Source organism: Leptonychotes weddellii, chromosome 2 (genome assembly GCF_054177405.1).
Source record: "Leptonychotes weddellii isolate Sample4059 chromosome 2, ASM5417740v2, whole genome shotgun sequence".
NCBI classification, from domain to species: Eukaryota; Metazoa; Chordata; class Mammalia; order Carnivora; family Phocidae; genus Leptonychotes; species Leptonychotes weddellii.
This window is the reverse complement of record NC_138370.1, coordinates 79,029,144-79,047,841: the sequence shown is the minus strand read 5'-3', so window position 1 is coordinate 79,047,841 and position 18,698 is coordinate 79,029,144.

Sequence of the window (18,698 nt, the reverse complement as noted above, 5' to 3'; positions counted from 1 at the left end):
TTCCCATAGTATATGTAGTACTTTTATTAAAAATATTTTAACAATAGAAACTATCAATGCTGCATTATGACAGACAATTATTACAAGTTAGGTTATAGTAGATTTTTTTTTTTTTTTTAAGGTGCAATGCTAGTAAAGTGCATGCCTACAGGTAGAATAAAAATCACGGAATACTTCCTGTCAATGATGAAGTAAAGCCACTTAGTTGGGTGGCTAATGGACTGTTTAGAACTTGTTTTCTTTACTTCTAAAGAGTTATCTCCCCACAAAATAAAAATACTATGACTTAAACATAACTTAAGATCATTTATTTCAGAAAAATCGTATTTCTAACTCATATGCAACCTTATTTTCTTAATCTTTTTATCCAACTCCTGATATTTGCTGCTTCCAAATGTTACTTTCCCCCTCCCATCTCTCTAGAGAATTAACTTGTCTTAAGTCCTGAATTTAAATTTGAAAAATACTATTTAATACAGTTCCACATTTCCAAGTATGTATAAAAAGCATTTCGTGGGAGACAGATTTGCCTGTCACTTGCTTGTTAAAATGTCTTGATAAAAACTTTTAGTTATAAGTGTTTATAAAAAAATAAGTTAACATAAATAATGAACATTATAAAGGGTTTTGCTTAGTTTTTAAAATTTTGCAAGGATATAAAAATTGAAAATTGACAATTGAAATTTTACCATATGAACAATTATTACAATTTGAGTTAAAATTATTAAGAATAATTTTATAAGGGAATAAAAGGTGTATATTCTTACCCTGAATTTAACATCAGTTAAGTATTACCTTGATATGTCCTTACAATTTTGTAATTTTAGCTGATTGTTGAAGATACTTCTAGTGCATGCTTTATAGTAAGGTATAGAAAATTAATTTGCAGAATTTGCAGCATTATGTCTATCACTGATGAATAATGCTAAAAAATGTGTATGAATATGTGTTAAGTTGAAATGATGTGAGGAACACCATAGTATTAGCAAAAGTAACAGATTGGATGTGCTTGGCGATATGTGGTCAGAGGATCACAAACTTCCTGCCTATAAAAGTAATGAAGGGTCCAAGATGATGGCATAGGAAGATCCTGAACTCACTTCCCATGGAGATACTGAATATACTGCTACATATGAAAAAATTCCCTCTGAAAAGGACCCAAAAACTAGCTGAACAGCTCCTCCACGATAAAAGGGCCACACTGAAACAGGTAGGAGAGGCAGAGGTACAGTAGCCCCCAAACCCCACTCCCAGAGCAGCAACCCATAATTGGGAGGATTTCACTAAGCAGTTGCTTCTCTCTGAGGAGCAAGGTGCTGTGTGCCCTACAACAGGCACCCCAGCCCTGGGACTTATGCATTATTGGTGGAAATGTAAATTGGTGCAGCCACTGTACCATTTCTACTACTAGGTATTTGTTCAAAGAAAACAAAAAACACCAATTTGAAAGGATATATGCTCCTGTAGGTTCATTGCAGCATTTTCTACAATAGCCAAGATATGGAAACAACCTAAGTGTCTATCAATGGAGGAATGGATAAAGAGTTTGTGGCATATATACGTATATATATAATGGAATACTACTTAGCCATAAAAAAGAATGAAATCTTGTTTTTGGGACAACATGCATAGACCTTGAGGGAATTATTCTACGTGAAATAAGGCAGAGAAAGACAAATACCATATATTCACTTAAATGTGGAATCTAAAAATCAAAATACACAAACAAAATGGTACAAGTCACAGATACAGAAAACAGAAGTTGTTGCTAGAAGGGGGGAGTTGCGAGATGGGTGAAATGTGTGAAGCAGTTCAAGAGGTGCAAATTCCAATTATAAAATAAGTAAGTCATGGGGATGCAACGTACAGCATGATGACTACAGTCAATAATACTCTAGTGCATGCTTGAAAGACGCCAAGGGAGTAAATCCTAAAAGTTTTCGTCTCACACACATACACACACATAATCTTACAACTTTGTATAGTGATGGATGGTAACTAGACTTATTGTAGTGATCATTTCAGTGTATGAAAATATCCAATCATTATGTTGGATACTTGAAAATAATATAATATGTCCATTATACCTCAAAAACAAAACAAAACAAAGTAAAACTCCTCCATGTTAAAAAATTTGACTCAATATAAAAATAAGCAAAAGACTTATTTTCAGAAAATGTATGTCCAAAAGGACAATAAACCACTAAAGACACTAAAAAAAATAGAGAGAGGGAGAGACATAGAGACAGAGAGAGATGAAAAGAACCACAGTTATATTCTGGAAATACAGGCTGTTAACTCTGCATTTTCTAGAAATATCCACATAATATTAGTCAGCAATTAGAGTATAAAAATACAAAAAAGAAGAAATTAAACAAAATGTGATTTCCGCAATACTTTAATGTGATCAAGAGGAAATTTTTTTAAAAATTTTATTATATACCTGTTTTTCTCATAAAATTACAAAGATTTGGATTTCAAAATTATTGTCCTATATATTTGGTTATTCACTTTAACTCCCTCCAGGCCTAGAGATTACAAATAGTAGATAATATGCAAAAATTTGTGTGGGTCACTCAGTTGGTAAGAGGATAATACTAAAGAAACTACAATAAATAGCACAGAGAATCTAAAGTCTCAGGCAGAATAAGCTAAAATTTTGTGTGTTGGATTCTGCCTTAAGTATTTTGCATGACTAATTCATGTAATAGTCATAGACATACTACATAGGTGTTATAATCAACAGTTTAAAAATTAATAAACTAAGGCATGACAACTTTATATAAATTACCATTATTGTAATTTATGCAGTTGTGCTAATATCCTGTGTTCTTAATTACAACACTGTATTCATGCTTAAATTATTTGAAGCTCTGCTGTCATTAGAAAAGAAACCAATGACATCCCTTTAAATGTTTAAAACAAATGCTAAGCAGCTTAGAGTTAAATCTTTCCTTCCCAGTAGCTGAAGCATAAATAGTTTAAGGGCGATTGAGTTAAACCTTAACCAAAGTCACATTATATACTTTCTAACTTTAATCATATCAAATCCAAATCCATAGTCTTAAGAACTTCTAGGTAATTTTTGAGATTTTTTGTATAATGCAAAATAATATTCTTGTTGAAAATAATAAATAACGGTACCTTAATTAAAAGAATCTCTCCAAAATGCCTAAAACTCTTTCTATATCAATATCATTTTTGTCACGATCACAAGAATTGATTATGAAAGTATACGAGAAATTTGGTAGGCAAAGGCCTGCTTTAAATCATTGTTAAAAGTCTGCTCTCTAGATTTTCAATTCTTTTCTTTCTAAAACATTTTTGATAAATAAGTACGTGAATGCTATTGTGCATGCAGACAAAATAGTGTGAAGTTTATTGGCTTTTTTAAATAACTCAAAAAGATGAAATTGTAAGTCACATATCCTCTTTTTCAGTCCCCTCAGAAACAAGTTTAAAATACTATAAATGCATTTTCATACATTTTTATAGAGGTGAAGCTGGCCTGGAGATTTGGACTGTCACACTTCTATTAGTAATGCACATTTCTCAAGGGCTTAGAGGACTGATATCTGCTTGGCCATTTGCACCACAGCAGTGAACAAATACTCTTTTACTGTGTAATGTTTCAGGAAATATTGTCTAATGTATTTATTGCACTTCACAGATACTGCATTTTCTCTGAATAGAAGGCTTGCGGCAATCCTGCAAAGAGCAAATCTTTGGATGCCATTTTTCCATCAGCATTTGTTCACTTCATGTCTCTGTCACATTTTGGTAATTCTCACAATATATCAAGCTTTTCCATTATTATTACATTTGTTATGGTAGTCTGTGATTAGTGATTATGACTCACTAAAAGCTCAGATGGTGGTTAGCATTTCTTAGCAATAAAGTATTTTTTAATTAAGGTATGCCCTTTTTTTTTTTTTTTAGACATAATGATATCATACCCTTAACAGACTACGGTATAGTGTGAACATAACTTTTGCAAGCATTGGGAAACCAAAAAATCCATTTGCCTGTCTTCATTGTGATATTTGCATTATTGTGGTGATCAGGAACTGAACCACAATATCTCCGAGATATGCCTGTATACCTAACTGTCAATATAAGTGTTGAACTAATACAGAATAGTTTTAATTTAGTAGTGACTCATATATTAGTCTCTACAGATAATAATAACAAAAATAGTAAGAAATGAAGACTCTTGACTACCCATATAAAGCACCATGGATTAGTTATAGCAATTGTTTAATCACAATATTTTCTTTTTTTTTTTTAAACAAATTCCATGCCACTTTCTTCTACGACAAATTTATGGAGAAAATATAACTTGTCATAACATATATATGTAGGTGACCCTTGAATAATATGGGTGTGAACTGCCAACTCCACTTACACATGGATGTATTTCTTTAAAGATTTCTTTATTTATTTTTTTGTTAGAGAGAGAGAGAGCACAGGCAGGAGAAGCAGCAGCAGAGGGAGAAGCAGGCTCCTCGCCAAGCAGGGAGCCCGATGTGGGACTCGATCCCAGGACCCTGGGGATCATGGCCTGAGCCAAAGGCAGATGCTTAACTGACTGAGCTGTCCCACACATGGATTTTTTTATAAATATAATACAGTACTATAAATGTTCTTTTTCTTCCTTATCATTTTCTTCATAAATTTTCTTTTCTCTAGCTTATTTTATTGTGAGAATAGAATATATAATACATGTAACATACAAAATATATGTTAATCAACTGTTTATGTTTATGGTAAGGCTTCTGGTCAATAGTAGGCCATTAGTAGTTAAGTTCTGAGGGAGTCAAAATTTTGTTACATGCAAATTGTGCAGGGGTCAGTGCCCTTAACCCCTGTGTTTTACACACACACACACACACACACACACACCAGTTGAAAAGACTTTCTGACTCAAAATTTGCATGAATTAATATGGAAAAAATCTCTCTCTACAAAAGGTGACATCTATATGGTTAGAGAATGCTTTTCGCATCTTATTCTGATAAATTCCAAAATGATTCAATATATTGCTTCCAAAATGAGCTTTTATACCCTCAATCTCTTCTTTTTTTTTTTTTTTTCCAAGCACACCTTGCTCAAATATAAGCTGTAACAACTCCTAGGAGTCACCATATAAATGATGAACTCACACTGGTGGGAAAAAAAAAAAAAAGATGGTTAACAATATGTCTATTACAGTGTCTACAATGGCTCAGAATTGCATTTTGTTAATATGCCTGAAAAGTAGAGAAATACCCATCTATTCTATCTTCTGAACATCTCTAAGGCAAGTGAGAGCCATTAGAAGATAATCTAAATATCTGTGATGTCATTTCTCTTATAGAAATGTAGTAAGAGACATTTCATTCCATGGTCATCATAGCTCATCCTAATACTAAAAAGTAAAATAAAGGTAGAGAATTTTGAAATAATCCAGCATGGGTAATCACAGATCTCAACATATGATAAAGTGCCTGTGAAAAGACCATTGATATGAATCCTTGCTCACTGCAAGGAGTATACGAGAGTGGCTGAGCATATGGACTCTGAAACTCTAATTTCTGGTTTGAATCCTGGATCTGTCAAACAGCTCTGTGACCTAGTTTAAGAACCTCTCTGTACTGTATGGTGACTAACATAACATAATAAAATAAAATTTAAAAAAAAAGAATTAAAATTAAAATTATATAATTTTCATTAAAAAAAGAACCTCTCTGTAGCTAAGTAAAATAGGGATTATATTACAACCCACCCTCTAGACTGTTTTTGAGGATTAAGTAAGCAATTAAAATAATGTCTAGTGCATTAAAATCATTAGCTATTACTCCTCATACTCATATAAATAAATATTTTTGGAGAATACTGATTCCATGAAAATATAAAAGAAAGATATTAAAAATCTATTATCAAGTAACAAAATATTTCCAGGTATATAAATATGTTTAGAGTTTAAATACAATCACCAACCCAGACTATAGTAAAATTCCATGTCTTAAATACTGTATGTATGTGAATATCTATAGCATTACTTTGCAAAAAAATTTCTTAATTCTGTAGGAAAAAAAATATCCATGAGATGTACTCCATTAGAGGTACCAATTCTTGATCCTACCAATTTCTGTTTTTGAATCATATCACAATAAAAAAAATAGACAGAATATTTTATTTTATAAAGTCATGAAGTACAGAATTGTACAACCTACACAATGACAAAGTTAGAAATTTTAAGTGTATGTTCTCATCTCACTTCATTATTATCTTTGTCTTCAGAATAAATCAATTTTGTGCATTTTTCCTTCTCATTATACTGCTTGTCATAAGAAAGAGCAATCAGAATTATAATAATACACAAATGAATTGAACATTATGATACCATGCTTCATAACTTTGATATATTTCAAGTCTGTACTTGACTTTTTATAATTTCATTATACCTTGTCACATTAACAAAGCTGTAAATATTAACTCAAACATAAGATATCATTGCAGAGATAGATCTTTCCTATTTTTTTTTTTATCTTTTTAGCTCATGTTAGGACTCAAAGTATCATAAATTAAGTTTCCACAAGGATCATATAAGTGTGTAATTATAGGATGTAATGCATTATGTAGATGAAAGGAACAAATTTTATATATTAATATGTAGTATGAAGGTCAAAATAAAACATATTTAAAACTTGAAGTAAAGAGAAATACTGTAATTCTAATCTAAGGAAAAGCAACCATCCTAGAGCATAAGGAAATATTAATGACTATTTTGTAATTTCATAAGAATCAGAGCAGAAATATAAGCAAATTTTTCATATATCTTACAAAGGGTTATGAATTGCAGAAGAAAAAATCAAATTAAAAAATTTTAATACAGTAAAGGAATTTTCAGTTTACTTCATATAATTCAGTGGTCATACGAATACCAGATGTATATCACCTTTGGTTCAACATTTTCTCTCCAGTAGACCACTGTAATAAAATATGTTGTTATGTACATTTTATTTTTTTTTAAAGATTTTATTTATTTGTCAGAGACAGAGAGAGCACAAGCAGGCGGAGCAGCAGACAGAGGCAGAGGGAGAAGCAGGCTCCCCGCGGAGCAGGGAGCCCAATGCGGGACTCGATCCCAGGACCCTGGGATCATGACCTGAGCCGAAGGCAGACGCTTAACTGATTGAGCCACCCAGGCGCCACTGTTATGTACATTCTAAATAAATATTTCAGATGATTTGAATGTACTCCATAACATAAAAATTCAGGATAATGAGATTTATTCCTTTTTTATTAATGCTAAAGATTCATTTAGCTTAAATTAACACTTTAGTAAATTTCAAAAATCTAGTTAGTATATGCCAGAAACAAAGGTGATTAAATCAAAGTAAAAGAATAACTGGCACATATACCGGAACATCTTAAGTACTTCGAAACTTCAAAATTATACAAAGAACACAGATGTACATGATGTATTACCATGATTAGATGCAGTTCCACTGATGTTTGACTAATGAGAAAATCTGTCCAGTGATCAACTCAACTCCATATCTCAAGATGAGCTCTGAGGTCATCAATTTTCAGAGTAACTCTACCATAGGTTATCTAATTATAAAACTTTTCATTCTTTGAATAATGCAAGAATCAAATGGCAAAGGTATTGTCAAGGAATAGATTTTTCTACAGTCAATAATAAACAAAATGGTATGATTAAAATCATCTGCCACCTTATATATCGCATCTAAAGTAAAGGCAAAAGAAGATTCAGAAGAATTTTTAAAAGTTTGAAATAGCCTATAAAATGTCTCTAAAAGTTTCAATTTATTTATTTATGATTTATTTATGATTGATTGATTGATTTGAGAGAGAGAGACAGTTTGAGCGGGTTGTGGGGAGAGGGTAAAAGGAGAGGGAGAGAAATCCTCAAGGGGACTCCTTGCCAAGTGCAGAGCCCAACATGGGATTTGATCCCAGGACCCTGAGATCTTGACCTGAGCTGAAATCAAGAGCCAGGCACTCAACTGACTGAGCCACCCAGGTGCCCCAGTTTCAATTTATTTTAAGAGAAATTTAATGAATATTTTAGAACCCCAAGGGAGAAAGAGTGAACATATTATATTATATTCAAAAATTCCTTTGTGTTGATCTGCTCACGTTGTTCTATTTGTGGCCCCAAGACATTCTTTTCCATTTACATTTTGATTAAAATACCATATGCATATTATAATTCAATTTACTTTATTTCTATGTAAAGATCTCAGGATTTACCAAAAAAACATCTGTTTGTTTTTTTTTATTGTTGTCAGGTTTGTGATTCTATTGTACCTTCTCTGAATTTCCTCTTGGACTTTTTAAAACACTGCTTTTTGAATACATAATAGTTATATGGAGATGAAAGTTTGTTATCTTTCCTTCTCTCAATATTTAACAAATACTTATTGAGCATCTGCTCTGTACCCAGTGTACTTTCTACCCGATATTGAAACTACTTTATTTATGGATGTAATTCAGATGTTTATAAATGAGCTTCTGCAATCCAGTTTCTATTGACACAGCCCCTAAATTCATAAAATGGCTTAATGATTTTTTCACATTTATTAAAAGATATATAACAATTAAAAATATAAATAGATGATAGGTAGATGATAGAAGTTGGTTGGTAAATTAAAACATAGGGATAGAGATGTAGATATACATATAGAGAAATGCAGATATACATAATCACATAATTCTAATACTTTATTAGTTTACCATTTACTGATTAAATTTTTGTAGTAAAAAGTTTACCAATCTTGTTTTGGTTCAATATGATGTCCTGTGTACTCATGTTTATAATCATAATTCTAAAATATTATAAAAATATGAGCTTAATGCCTACAATATAACAAATATATAAGAGAAGCAAAACAAAATAATAATATGACCATTATTAGGAATAAAAAAATGAAAATTTTAAGCAAACTCTTTATAAAAGTATAACATACCTACAGATACATTCACAAATCACAAGACTACAATAAATTTATGCAAAGTGTATATACCAATGTAAACAGTAAACAGAACTCTATTGCCATCTCAGAAGAACCCACCATCCTCACACATATTTCCTATTCTTAACCTGCCCACTCACTGGAAAACTTCATCCTGACTCTCAAGACCACAGGTAAGTTTTATTTTTTCCATAATTAATATAAAGAGATTCATACAGAACATACCTTTTTGTGCCTGACTTCTGCTCAATGTCATTTTTGACAGATTCATTCATGATGTTCATTCTCATTATTGTGGTAAATACTGTCAAATAGCTTTACAAAGTAATTATCCCACAGTTTATGAATCCAGTTGCTCTGCTCCTCTCTCAAACCCGGTATTTTCTTCTTCATTTTAATCATTCAGTTGGGTCATGGATTAGTGTCTAATTGTGCAGTTAATGTGAATTGACTTCCTATATTTTCTACTAACATAACATATCCTGTTTATCTTCTATATGTAGATCTAGAATTCACTGCAAACTCACTGTTGTTATGATATTGCTTTCACTTAACCAATTCATTTATTAAACAGACTCACATTTCTCTACTGCATATCATGGTGAACCTTGTCATATATCAGATGACTGCATTTGAATGAATGTGCTTATGATTTTCCATTCTGCTCTATTAACCTACTTCTATGTCTTTCAGCTGATACTACAGTGTCTTAATTATTGTAGTTTTATAAGGGTTATTGGTATATCTGACAGTGTACATACTCCAGCTACGCTCTTCAGGATTCCTTTGCTGCTTGGTCCTTTGTATTTTGAAAAAATTTTAGAGTCAGCTTGTCAATTTTCACATTAAAAAATCTTCCTGATACTCAATTGGATTTGCAATAAATCCAGATAATATGAGAAGACAACACTGTTTTACAAATATCAAGTCATCCAACATATGAACATGTTGTATTCTTCATTTATTTAGATCCTCTATAAACTATCTCAAGAATACTTTTTTAGTGTTGTGTACAGAAATCTGTCATAGCTCTTGTTAAATATATTTATAAGTATTTTATATAACATAGTATTAATATACATCATGTTTTTAACTTCTATTTCAATTTGTTGCTACTATATAGAAATATATTTCTATATTAATCTTGTATCAACAATCTTTTAAAATTCACTTCTTAATATTATTTATATTCTCTAGATGATTTGTATATTTTTCATACAAAATTATATTCCATGAAAATAATAACTATTTTATTTATTTGGATATAAATGTATTTTACTTAGCCTGCTTGTCTTAATCACTTTCTAAGATATGTACAATGTTCTTTATCAAATTAAAGATACTTTTTTCTTTATAGCAATACAGATCCATCTCAAGAAGCAAGAAAAATTTCAAGTAAACAACCTAACGTTCACTTAAAGGAGGTAGAAAAAGAACAACAAACAAAACCTCAAACAGCAGAAGGAAGGAAATAATAAATTAGTTTAGAGCAGAAATAAATGATATAGAAAGATGCCTGGGTTGCTCAGTCAGTTAAGTATCTGTCTTCTGTTCAGGTCATGATCCTGGGGTCCTGGGATAAAGCCCTGTGTCAGGGTCTCTGCTCTGCAGGGAGCCTGCTTCTCTCTCTGCCTGTCACTCCCCCTGCTTGTGCTCTCTCTCTCTCTCTCTGTCAAATAAATAAATAAAATCTTTTAAAAAAGGAAAGAGAAGAAATAAATGATATAGAAACTAAAAAAAATAATAATAGATCAATGAAACCAGGAGCTGGTTCTTTGAAAAAATCAATAGAATTGATAAGCCTCTATCAAGAAAATAAGAGAAAGTACTGAAATAAATAAAATCATAAATGAGAGTGGAGAAATCACAACCAGCACCACAGAAATATAAACAATTATAAGAGAATATTATGAAAAACTATAGGCCAAAAAAATTGGACAACCTGGAAGAAATGGATAAATTCCTAGAAACATATAAACTACCAAAACTGAAACAGGAAGAAATAGAAACTTTGAACAGACCAATAACCAGCGATGAAATTAAAGCAGCAATTAAAAACCTCCCAACAAACAAAAGTCCAGGGCTAAATGGCTTCCCAGGCCAATTCTACCAAATATTTAAATAATAGTTAATACGTATTCTTCTCACATATTCCAAAAAAATAGAAAAAGAAGTAAAACTTCCAAATTCATTCTGTGAGGCCAGCATTACCCTGATACCAAAACCAGATAACGATACCACTAAAAAACAGAACTATAGGTCAATATCCTTGATGAGCATGGATACTAGCAAACCAAATTCAACAATACAGTAAAAAAATTATTCACCACAGTCAACTGGGATTTATTCCTGGGTTGCAAGGGTGATTCAATATTCACAGGTCAATCAACATGATACATCACATGAAGAAGAGAAAAGGTAAGAACCATATAATCATTTCAGTAGACACAGAAAAAGCATTTGACAAGTACATTCATTCATGATAAAAACCCTCAGCAAAGTAGGTTTAGAGGGAGCATACCTCAACATAATAAAGGCCATATATGAAAAACCCATAGCTAACATCATCCTCAATGGGGAAAAACTGAGAGCTTTTCCCCTAAGGTCAGGAATCAAGAGAAGAGTGTCCACTTGTACCGCTTTTATTCAACATAGTACTAGAATTTTTACCCACAGCAATGAGAAAACAAAAAGAAATAAAAGGCATCTAAATTGGTAAGGAAGAAGTCAAACTTTAACTATTTGCAGAAGACATGATACTCTATTTAGAAAACCCAAAGGACTCTACCAAAAATTTGCTAGAACTGATACACAAATTCAGTAGTCACACATGCAAGATCAACATACAGAAGTCTGTTGTATTTCTACACACCAATGATGAAACAACGGAAAGAGAAATTAAGAAAATAATCCCATTTACAATTACACCAAAAATATACGATACCTAGGAATAAACCTAACCTAAGAGGTGAAAGACCTGCACTCTGAAAACTAGCAAATACTGGTGAAAGAATTAAAGATGACAGAAAGAAATGAAAAGACATTCCATGCTCATGGATTAGAAGAACAAATATTGTTAAAATGTCTATACTACCCAAAGCAATCTATGCATTAATGCAATCCCTATCAAAATACCAACAACATTTTTCACAAAACTAGAACAAACAATTATAAAATTTGTGTGGACCACAAAAGACCCTGAATAGCCAAAGCAATGTTGAAAAAAAAAAAAAAAAGCAAAGCTGGAGGCATCACAACTCCAGACTTCCAAGTTTTATTACAAAGCTGTAGTGATCAAAACAGCATGGTACTCACACAAAAATAAACACATAGATCAATGGAACAGAAAATCCAGAAATAAACCCATAACTATATGGTCAATTAATCTTTGACAAAGCAGGAAAGAATATCCAATAGGAAAAGGACAGTTTCTTCAACAAATGGTGTTGGAGTAACTGGACAGAAACAAGCAAAGAAAGAAACTCTGGGCCACTTTCTTACACTATAAGCAAAAATAAACTCAAAATGAATTAAAGACCTAAATATGAGACCTGAAACCATAAAAATCCTAGAGAACACAGGCAGTAAAATCTTTGACATCAGCCGTAGCAACTTTTTTTCTAGATACATCTCTTAAGGCAAGGGAAACAAAAGCAAAAATGAACTATTGGGACTCATCAAAATAAAAAGTTTCTGCACAGCAAAGAAAATAATCAACAAAACTAAAAGGTAGCCCATAGAATGGGGGAAGATATTAGCAAATGACATATTGGATAAATGATTCAGTATCCAAAATATATAAGAACTTATAAAACTTAACATGCAAAAACCAAATTATCTTCTTGTAAACTATAGATCAATTATGTTGTAGAATGTCCCTTAATTTGTGTTCTTCTGATATTTCCCTATTTTTAAAGTCAGGTCATACATGGATCACAGGCATACTATAAAAGTGCTGTGTGGTGGCAATTTATCACATGCTCCACATACCAGCTTATCTCTCTCTCCCTTTGTCTGTCTCTGTCTTTCTCTCCCTCTTTCTCTCTCTCTCTCTCTACAAACACACGCACATATATGTCTATATATATATGTGTGCACACACGTATATTTGAGAAATGTGTGCGTATATATACAATGTACTTGTATAAGAATTTTTATAATAACAATGTTGGTACTATCCAAGACCTGGAAACAATAAATAAAGAGCTGTACAGTAGAGCACTGACAATTACATTAGAATAAAATAAACAAGTTACAGCTACATTCTTTCCTGCAACAACGTGATTTTCTGAAACATAATGTTAAACTATGGAAGCAAAAGGCAAAAGCATACATTCAGATTTATCACTATGTTTATATTTTTTAAATAGAAAAAATACACTTTGTGGATTTTTATATAGGTGGAAAACTAAGTAATGCAATGAAATATTTATAATGAAAGCAGAACAAAAGTAAGCATAATGAGAATAAGAGAAGATTGTGAACAAGGAACATCTCTTTGACACAGGGAACCAAAATTCCATTTCTTTTCCTGAGCTATGTTTATATGGATGCTCACTGTATAAATATTTGTTAAGCTGTACATAATTGTTGTGGTACATTTGTTATTGTGCATTATATTTCATAACAAAAAGTAAATGTTTAAAAATGTCACTGAATAATTTTCAAATTTCTATGAAATACTGAAAGCATGAAACATGTAATTATTATTATTTTTTATTTTTATTTTTTTTTAAAGATTTTATTTATTTGACAGAGGGAGACACAGAGAGAGAGGGAACATAAGCAGGGGGAGTGGGAGAGGGAGAAGCAGGCTTCCTGCAGAGCAGGGAGCCCCATGCGGGGCTCGACCCCAGGACCCTAGGATCATGACCTGAGCTGAAGGCAGACGCTTAACAACTGAGCCACCCAAGCACCCCTATTATTATTATTTTTTTTTAATTTTATTTATTTACTTGAGAGAGCAGGACACAGAAAGAGCATGAGTGGGGAGGGGTGCAGAGGGAGAAGCAGACTCCCCGCTGAGCAGGGAGCTAGACATGGGGCTCAATCCCAGGACCCTGAGATCATGACCTGAGCCAAAGGCAGATGCTTAACCGACTGAGCCACACAGGCGCCCCTGTAATTATTTTTATTTTAACTGTTATAAAGGAAATTTGTCTATATCTTTAGAAGAGAGACAGTAATCCCCATATTTTGTATGCAATTAAAGTAACTCTAACTTAATATTTGTTTTTAAAGCAAAGTAATGATAACAACAATATTTTACTTCCTTAATGGAAACATAAAAATAAATGATAATTAATTAATACTACCCAAAGTGTGGTGTGTTAAAAGTAGGTAACCATGCTGGTCTTTACCACATGTGCTTCTCTTTTTCTTTATTTCTTTGTATACCCTCAATTTACCTCAAGTAAAACTAACAGCTTGAAAAATATGGAGAATGGAATGATCAAGAATAATACATGACACAGTTCCAGGTTAAAAAAAAATTACTCTATGGAGAAAAAATGCTAATTATCTTTATAAAAGAAGCAAAATGCAACAGAAGTTCTCTGATGTCATACCCTTAGTTATGGTTTTCAACAAATCTCAATCAATCTCTAATTATCACTTAGATCACTGAAGTAATCCACATCTCTGAACTAGTCAATTTTAATCCCATATATAGCTAAACACATTATATGGAAAGATACTTGCCCTGTCCTGAATTAGACCCAATGTGTGTAAATTGCTTTAGTAAGTGTATCCCAAGAAAGACTTTATTTCCACAATTTGAAGCCATTAAATACATTTAACATAGTTTTTTTTCACTCTTCCACTAACTTTAGGTAAAAAGATATTATTTCCAAATATTTGATAATCAAGATCAAAGACGTAAGGTTATCTCTGTTTTGTAATAATCCACTGACATCAGGTAACAGACATTTTGTAATAAAACACTGTTAGATAAATTCATTAAAAAAGTAATTAGTTAGAAAAAACATAACATTTACTAAACACACACACACATACACACACACACACACACCCAAAGAAACAATTTACTGAATTTTCCTAGATCCGATTTGCTAGATCTAAATTCTACTCCAAGTTATTTATATGGAAACTTCCACTGAAATTAGAGATAGTTACAGATGAGTGTGTAATGGGAGAATTTAGCCTCTGATCTCTTCAAATACTGTACTTATAAAGCTTCTAACAATTCAAATGAAATTCATTAACTAATTAGAGTACAGAAATTGAACAGAGACCCTGATCCCTTTTGGTTCAACTTAGAGTTGTTTTCCTTCCAAATACTGCTTCATTGATGTGAGTTATAATCTCATATGGAACATCAATAAAGCTTTTATAGTAGACAAAAATCTGAGTAGGGAAAATTCCACTAAAAGATGCTATAAAGAGTGTGGTTTTAATATACGTTATTTTTACAATCATGATTTTTTTAAAGACGTTTTCCCTAGGTCCTATTTTTCTTGGTATGTAAAAACAATAATGCATTTTCCAATTCATCATACCTGTTGATGACTTTACAAACAATCATGAATCAACAGCTCTGCTGGAGGAGACCCAAATTTCATTAACACTGTCATGTCATTATCTTTACATTCATAACTTGACTGATATGAGCACGGTATTTCCATTTTATTACACAGTGTAAAGAGTCAGATTCTCAGAAACTGAACATAAGTCTCTGAATCCCTGCTGTCTCTCCTTTTAGGTAGATAAGGAGGACCTTAACATCCTCAACTCTAAATGGAATATGTAGTCTGAGTTATTTTGTGACTTACTTAGACTAGCTTCTAGTGTATATCAAAAATCAATATGAGAATGTTTGATGACTTTAGTGATGTTCAGAAGTTAAAAGTAGAAGTCATATTTATCATTACTAAACAAATAAATTTCATTTATTTATTTTTTTAAGATCTATTTATTCATTTGAGAGAGAGAGAGAGCACAAGCAGGGGGAGCAGCAGAGGTGAAGGGAGAAGCAGGCTCTCCACTGAGCAGGGAGCCCGATGCGGGGCTCGATCCCAACACCCCGGGATCATGACCTGAGCCAAAGGCAGACGTTAACCGTCTGAGCCACCCAGGTGCCCCACAAATTACTTTTATTTTAAAACCATTTTGGATCAAACATGGCTATATTCTTAGTTGCCAGGAATACATATCGAACATGTCTTAAAATTCTAATGAATATCAACTCTTGGCAGAAATCCAGCCCTTCTTGAACCATTCTACAAAATAAAAATAATTGAGAGGATACAAATTTGATTCAAATAACGTTATATCTTCATCCAGTCTTATTATGCCTAACTAGAACAGACATTTATTGTTCTTTCAACTGATAGAATATGTTTTAATAAATAGAGAGGAATATAAGATCTTTTAAAATACAGATCTTTAAGATGGGGGACACTGACAAGTTTAAGTATCTCCTAAACTTCTAATTATGTGGGGAAAAATGTCACATAATGCTTCAAGTCGGTTAACCTTCCAGATTAAAATCAAAATTTTAAGTTTCCAATGATATAGATACAATATAAAGAAATGAAAAAGACATGTATTTCACATCCCAAGCATTTCTAGGTTATTAGTATGCACAGCTATCAAATAAGGTCACTTTTTACTGTAAGTACTTGAGGATAAAAAAGATTTTATATTCTTAATATTATAACATCAATCTGGAATGTTTTGCCAAAATTTTTTTTTTAAAGATTTTATTTATTATTTATTTGAGACAGAGAGAATGAGAGACAGAGAGCATGAGAGGGAGGAGGGTCAGAGGGAGAAGCAGACTCCCTGCTGAGCAGGGAGCCCGATGTGGGACTCGATCCCGGGACTCCAGGATCATGACCTGAGCCGAAGGCAGTCGCTTAACCAACTGAGCCACCCAGGCGCCCTGTTTTGCCAAAATTTAAACACCCCTTTTCCAAACTTAATAACTGACTTTTAAAAGATCATTTATATTTCTTTATATTATTATAACATAAGCCTGAATAGAAAAATGGTGTGTTTAATTTGTGTAAAAATGGAAATCAGAATGATAATATAAACAAAGTAAAAGTAAGCTATAGTCCTTCAATTCAGGGATCCTACTCTTAAGAGCTACGTGGAGAAAATGATTGAAAAGATTAACAGACTCTATTAAAAATACAATATCTAAAATAACACAAGTGGGTATCAGACTGTGTATCCATGGTACAAATAAAATATGAGATACCAGTTTATGAAATATTATGCAATATTTTAAAGTTACAATTTAGATGTAATTCTAAATATTTTCTTATTTTTTTAAATTTTTTTTTAAGTACACTCCATGCTCAGTGTGGAGCTCCGTGTGGGGCTTGAACTCACAACCCTGAGATCAAGATCTGAGCTGAAATCAAGCTTAACTGACTGAGCCACTCAGGTGTCCTAATGCAATTCTAAATATAAATAAAGTCAATTTTAAATTCTATGTGTATATATATTTAATATAGTTAGAAACAGAAGACTGCTTAAATTAATTCCAACGAACAGAGAATTTGGGGGAAGGGTTGTTGCAAAAGTTCTCAAGGAACTCAGAGCAACTTAATAGTCAAGTCTGAGGAATGGCAAGAATCAGGAAAGCTCTAAAGCAAAGAACACTCAGTGTGCAGGGAGTTTTCCACTCTGGTGCTCTGTAAGTTACTCTACATATCTGTTTCTTTCTGTCATGTTGACAAATGACACAGCCTATTTGAGTCCTAATTAAAAGTTCAATGGAGAGGGACACCTGGGTGGCTCAACTGGTTAAGTGCCTTCCTTCGGCTCAGGTCATGATCCTGGGTCCTGGGATCAAGTCCTGTGTCAGGCTTGCTCAGTGGGGAGTCTCCTTCTCCCTCCCCTCTGCTGCTCCCCGTGCTTGTGCTCTCTCTCTCTCTGACAAATAAATAAATAAAATATTTAAAAAAAAAAAAGTTCAATGGAAAAAAATTATGTTGCCTATTCCCTCCCATCAAGGGAATGAGCATTCTAACCACTGTGGCTAAAAGGTTAGGGACAGAGTCATGTGGTTACTGCCGGTTCTTCGGGAACTTTGGGTTGAAGAGGATCTCTGAGAAAGGGCTATGACAAGGAAAACCAGGATGTATTCCAATCTGACATTTTATAAAATACCCAGAAGGGGAAATTATTAAGAGAGCTTGGATGAGTCTGATTTTAACATAAAAAATATCTGTTAATATTATACCACTCTTTACAAAATTATTTCATTCTCATTCTTTATTCTTTTAATGCCCTCTGGCATCTTTCCATAGACCATATTTTAACTAATGAACGTTTGTCCTCTGTCTGAAAAATATTGTTAATTCTTTCTGTATATTAATAGCTCTCATTCATTTACTAGCCTTAGGTACTTGCTACAAACACATACATTTAACATTAGGAGATTTTATTGATAAGTTAAGGTCCTTAATATCACAGAAGCCAAGAAATTTTCTAGTGCCTAATTTAAACATTATTCTAACTTCAGAGTTTTGTTTGTTTTCCTGAAATCTCTTGATAGTTATCTCCTAGTTCTGTGGCAACTAACTCTGAGATAATAACTGAGAAACTATTAATATTCCCTAGGGCCCAAAACCAAGCGAAAGAGAAAGCTAGCCAGAGCCCTGATAAGGAGACAAATAAAAAGATAGCTTACTTCAGAGAAGCAGTATCATCTGGTCATAGGATACCCACAGCTAGATAATG